The sequence below is a fragment of the Acomys minous genome (assembly GCF_964271855.1).
Source record: "Acomys minous genome assembly, chromosome: 1".
NCBI lineage: Eukaryota > Metazoa > Chordata > Mammalia > Rodentia > Muridae > Acomys > Acomys minous.
Genome location: NC_140483.1, coordinates 121,156,486 through 121,163,090, shown reverse-complemented (window position 1 = coordinate 121,163,090; position 6,605 = coordinate 121,156,486).

Below are 6,605 nucleotides of genomic sequence, written 5' to 3'. Positions count from 1 at the left end.
TATGTCCATCTGAGTATTGTGCCCACAGAGGCCCTAAGAGGGCGTCAGATCCCCTGGAGCTGGAGTTACAGGCAGTTGTGAGCCCCCTGATGGTGCAAGGAACTAAACTCAGGTCTTCTACAAGAGGAATACATGCGCTTAACCACTGAGCCATCTCTCCGGCCTGAATTCATTTTTCTGTACTTAAAAAGGTGAGCATGGTGTGTACGTACATTTTCTTTAGCCATTCACCCACTGACGGGCATTTAAGTTGATCCCATCCCTTGGCTGCTGTCAATATCACGACAATAAACACACATGTACTTCTGTGGCGTGTCAGTTTCTAGTCCTTTGGTGATCTATCAGGAGAAATGAAACTGAGACATGATGGTTCTGTTTTCATCCTTTTCAAGACTTGCACACTGATCTCCACAGCAGCTACACTAGCGAGTGAAGTGCCCTCTTCCCCCTTACTCTCACAACATTTGTCATTTGTTTTCTTTTCCTTTTTAGACAGGGTTTCCCAACATAAGCCTGGCTGTCCTGGGACTATGTGGGCCGGGCTGGCATGAAACTCACGGAGATCTTCCTGCCTCTGCCTCCCGAGCACTGAGATTAGAGGAGAGTGCCACCACCACACCCAGCTGTCATGGGTTTTCCTGACTGCAGCCATCCTCACTAGATGAAATGAACTTTCAGGGCAGTTGTAAGTTGCAGTTCCTGATTGGTGAAGGAAATTAAACACCTTTTCAAGTATTCGTTGGCCATTTGCAGTTCTTCTTTTGGGAACTGTATAGTAGATTCAACAGCCCACTCACTGACTAGATGGACTGATCTGGGTATTTAATTTTGCCAGCTCTTTATACATTCTACATGCTAAGCCCCTGTGTGGGGTATGGTAAAGATTGAGCTGACAGAGGTTTTCAGGTTTATTTCTAGGTCCTCTGTTCTTTTCCACCAACCATCCTGTCTTATATGTTTTTAATGCTATGGTTCTATAGAGTATATAACAAGGCTTCCCTGAACGGTTTCCTCCAAGCTTCTGCCATCCAAAGGGCTGAGTGCTAAAGATTAGAACAGCCAGCCCCTGTAGTAAAGCTGACAGTGTCTTCTTCGCTTGTGATTGAATTTTAAAATGTAAGAGAATTCAAAGGATAAAGGCTAAAGTGGCAGCTACTGCAATGGTTGTGCGTATAGTGGAAAGCAGTCATTGCAACATCAACACGGCCAAAGTGCTGACACAAGCCCCCAGGATCCACATGTGTGCTGTTCTCATGACAGATTAATAACGGTGACATAAACATCATAGTCTAAAAGTTGAAGACAAATGCAATAGCCAAGGCAGACAAAATGTACCCTCTTTGCAAAGCCTTGTTGGAAACTACTTTGTCGAAGCTCACTTGTGCCTCACCCAGCCTTATCACCCCCCCCCCACACACACACACACACATACCCGCTTTGAGTGGCTGAGTCTCCACCCCTCGTGTCTCTGGCCTCCTACTGCTCAACCCATGCAGCTCTAGTTCCCTGCGCTCCTTTCTTGGTGTCTACCCTTGGGAGGAATGGCTTACCGGATCTCACGCTGACAAGTTAACAGTAGTTAATGAGAACTGAGTGAAAGATGGCATGTCATTTGACTGGGCCCTTAGGAAGGAGACTTGTCATTCTTTTACCACTGACTAGTGATTCTAGGAGTCTGTCTACACAAACTAAGAGTGTGAGTTCCCAAGGATTCATTGCAACCTGCTGGCTCAGGCTTGCATCTGAGACATAATCAATCATGTTACTAGGCTTGGTGGTATTCTTTTTTTTTTTTTTAAAGATTTATTTATTTATTATTTGTACAGTATTCTGCCTGCATGTACACCTGCACGCCAGAAGAGGGCACCAGATCTCATTATAGATGGTCATGAGCCACCATGTGGTTGCTGGGAATTAAAACTCAGGACCTTTAGAAGAACAGCCAGTGTTCTTAACCTCTGAGCCATCTCCCCAGGCCCAGCTTGGTGATATCTTTTGTTACTAGTGTAGGGAGAGGCAGTGGACACATTGTGAGCACCAGATTTTTTTTAATTATAAATATATGACTCCCAAAATATATAATGATCAAATTGCATGTAACACTCCAGGTTTTCAAGTTGTATAACAAACTCCAACAAAACATTGTCTAAGTCAAAAGGCTTCCTCCACAGTATTTTTTTAATAATAAAAGCTGAACCCTGAATTGGTATTGATTTTTGTGGGCAACAAAGAGGGAGTCTTAACGATGAAAATTTCAAATGTCTCAAGGGAAAGAACAGACTTAGCTAGTCTGGAAGAGAGCCACAGGAAACTGGTCCTAGCTTCCAAAAAAATCTATATAACACAAGAAAGGAGAAAATAATATCCTTTTACACCAAATCATGTTGAATCACTCCTTGAACACCAAAATTAAATCTGCATCAAATCTCTCTTGGACACATTAGTCGCCTGGGATCAAATTAGAGAAATAGTGCCATCTGCTGGTTGTGTGTGTGTTCTGCATGCCCTAGAATTCCAACACAAGATCAAGACAAAGTTGCCTGGGCAGTGGGACTGTGGGTCTTAATTGACACTCAAGGAAAATGCAGCTGGAGTTCACTTGCTTCATTATTATACACACAGGGCTACAGGGGGGGGACAGAAGATGGGCCTGCCCAGAATTCGAACTGTGGGGGCCCGGAGGCATGCATGCTTTAAACTTAGTGATTCAGTGCTAATGAGAAGATGATTAAGTATATTTACATTGTCACTTAAAAACAAGATCACCAGTATAAAGCTGTATAAAAGGCACATGTGTGTAATTAGAAATGAATTCTATGTTATAATTGCTATTACTTCTAGCTTAGTATTCTGTGCTATGACAAGAAATCACAGCCAAGGCAACTCTTATAAAGACAGCATTTAACTGGGGGCTGGCTTACAGCTTCAGCAGTTAGTGCTTTATCATGGCAGGGAACATAGCAGCACACAGGCAGGCAGGACGCTAGAAAAGTAATTGAGAGCTAGATCCTGATCCACAGATGAGGGGTGGGAAAGGGAGGGAGGGAGGGACGGGGACAGACAGACAGACAGACAGACAGACAGACAGACTGGGGCCTGGCATGGGCTTTTGAAACCTCAGAGCCACCCCTAGTGACACAGCTCTTGCAACAAGGCCACAACTTCTGACAAACACATCAACTGGGGACCAAGCCTGTGGGGCTGATCTCATTCAAACCACCACACTATTATTACCTACTGTATGACAGATTGATAAAAATCATAGAAGCAAATGAATCTGTATTCTTTGGGTGGTTTTGTCATTAAGGAAGACTTTATCTTGGATTATGGTTCCAGGGAGAAGGCGTGGCACCTGGCTGGCATGATGGCAGGAAGCTGATCATATCTTCAACGACCAACACAGCAGACAGCAAACTATACACTCTCATAGCCAACTGCCAGCGAGACACTCCCTCCAGCAAGGCCTTGCCTCTAAAAGTTACAGAGCCTCTCCTGAGCCAAACTTGCAGGATCAAGGCTCCAGAACAGCAAGGTGGGAAGTCATCAAGTGGGAGGACCAAAGAGGAGAAAGAAAGAAACCAAAAGCAATAGCTGGGACCAGCAGGTCTTCAGTAAGCTGCTGGCTTATGCCAAGTAAGTTTCTAAGAAATATAGCATCAGCCAGGTGGTGATGGGGCGTGCCTTTTTGGTTTGTTGCTGTTGTTGTTTGTTTGTTTTGTGGTTTGGGTTTTGGGTTTTGGTTTTTCAAGACAGAGTTTCTCTGTGTATCCTTGGCTGTCCTGGACTCGCTTTGTAGACCAGTCTGGCTTCGACCTCACAGAGATCTGCCTGCCTCTGCCTCCCGAGTGCTAGCGTCCCTGTAATCCCAGCACTTGGGAAGCAGAGGCAGGCAGATCTCTGAGTTGGAGGCCAGCCTGGACTAGAGGGAGTTCCAAGGCAGCCAAGGCTACACAGAGGAGCCCTGTCTCAAAACAAAGCAAAGCAAAAATACAACATCATACATACTGTTTGTAAGAGGACAATGGCCAAGGTCAGCAGAAAGCTAACTCAAACAATGCCAGCAGAGAGAACACAGGATACCTCAGACACAGCTGCTTAGGGACTGATAACCACAAACCAGGCAAAGAATCTGGTCCCCAGAAACTGCACTTGACTCCTCCAGTAGTTTGAATAAAGATGGTCCTATTGGCCCATAGGGAATGGCACTACTAGGAGGTGAGGCCTTGTTTTAGTAGGTGTGGGCTTGTTGAAGTGGGTGTGGCTTTGTTGGAGGAGGTGTGGCCTTGTTGGAGGAGGTGTGGCTTTGTTGGAGGAGGTGTGGCCTTGTTGGAGGAGGTGTGGCTTTGTTGGAGGAGGAGTGGCTTTGTTGGAGGAGGTGTGGCTTTGGAGGAGGTGTGGTCTTGTTGAAGTGGGTGTGACCTTGTGGGAGGTGGTGTGTCACAAGATGGTGAGCTTTGAGGTCTCAGAGGCTCAAGCCCAGCCAGGTGGCTGTCATTTCTTGCTGCCTTTGTATCCAGATGTAGAACTCTCAGCTCCTCCTCCAGCATCACGTCTACCTGCATGTTGCCATGCTTCCCGCCATGTTAACGGTCTACCCTTCTGACACTGTAAGCCAGCACCAATTAAATGTTTCCCTTTATAAGAGTTGCCATGGTCACAATTTCTCTTCACAGCAACAGAAAGCCTAAGACAACTCCAAGCGACTGGCTCCAGCCCTAGCCTGGCCTTGCCAAGTCCACTCCTGGACAAAGACACAGAACTAAAGTTCCCTTTGTGCTTTCATCAGGCCATCTGGGAAAGCCTTGGGTTGATCTGGCTCCTCATAGTCCCCAAACAGGGCCACAGCATAGGAATACCTGAGCCTATGAAAAACATTTCTCACTCAAACCACTACATTCCACCCTCTGGTCCTTACAGGGTCGCGGCCACATCATAATATAAAAGGCATGTAGTCCAACTTCAAAAGTCCCCACAGTGTTTCAGTCTCAAGACTGTTTAAAAGTCCAAAGTCTCTTCTGAGACTCAAGGTAACCCTCTAAGTGTGTGTGATGGGTGGGGGCATGCATGTGGGTCCCAGGCTTGTGCAACAAGTGCCTTTACCCCTGAAACATCTCCCAGTGCCTTTCTGGCTTTTGGGGTGGGGGTGGGGGGTAGAACATAGCTCTGTGCTCAGATATTAGTCTAGTACTTTAAAATGGAATCTGTGAACAAAGACCCCAACAGGCCAGTAAGGAGGAGGTGAAGCACACCAGTCACTCAAGTTCTAAGCAGCTGCCATGTGCTGGATCACAGGCTCCTGAGATTGAAGAGAATCACAAAATGAAATCCTTGTCTTCAGGGAAGTCAGCCAAGTGGAAGGGCAGCAAAGCAAGTCAGCAGTTAAGAGAATGTGCAACTTGCCACGTAGCAGAGTCGATGACTCGGAGAACACAAAGAGAATTTTTCTATCTGTAATCCAGATGTTAACAGGGACCTCTCAACATCTGGAAGAAGTAAGTCTGAAGATCTTCTGAGTCCCAGAGAGCTCAGCATCTCAGTGCTCCTCAGCCACTAGGCTCCCATATCACACAGGTTTGTCCCATGAAACGAGGGTTCTCTCATCAAGCTTGGCCTTTTCATGGACACAGGAGACTGTATCCTTAGGATAGCAGTTCAGACTGGGCTGAGACGGAGAGTCTACCTCCTGTACATCTTAGAATGCAGATTTCTAAAGAACTTATAAGGCATCTATTTCTTTTCATCCAATGTTCCCATCCTCAGGTTTCGGGGTTTCATCGAACCCAGACAGCTCCTTCTACATCTCTTTGTCTTCTGTCTTCTTGTCTTTATCTCTCTTCAGAATTCCAAACTTGTCTCCCTCTGTCACTTTTGACAGCAACACCCAAAGTATTAAAAGGTCACCCAACTTTTGATAGTGTTTTCCAAATAAAGAGTAAGGTAAACTCTAAAGCAGCTTACTTATTTTTATTTCATGTGCCTTGGTCTATTACCTGATGTATGTGTGTGAGGGTGTCCTTTCCCCTGGAACTGGAGTTACAGACAATTGTGAGCTGCCATGTCGATGCTGGGAATTGAACCTGGGTCCTCTGGAAGAACAGCCAGTGCTCTTAATGCTAAGCCATCTCTCCAGCTATGATCAGTTTGTTTGCCCTTCCCCCAAGCCCATAAAATTACCCATACTTTGGTACTGAACCTCCCTATCCATTAAGGTTTCACAAATGGTTTGTAAGTATCCTTGAGCAAAGAGGAACCCAGTTAATCTAACACTAAGCCTACCTCACAGGGTTGCTAATTGTGGTGATTCAAATAGAAATGGCCTCTATAGAATGCTTGGCCCATAGGGAGTGCCACTATTAAGAGGTGTGGCCTTGGGGAAGGGGGTGTGGCCTTGTTAGAGGAATTTTGTCACTGCAGAAGTGGAACTTTGTGGTCACAACTGCTCAAGCTATGCCCAGTGTGAAACAAATCTAGACCCAGATGTAGAATCCCTCCTCCAGCGCCATGTCTGCCTGCACACTGCCATGCTTCCCGCCATGAGGAGAATGGACTGAACCTCTGACACTGTGAGCCAGCCCCAGTTAAACGCTCTCCTTTATAAGAGTTGT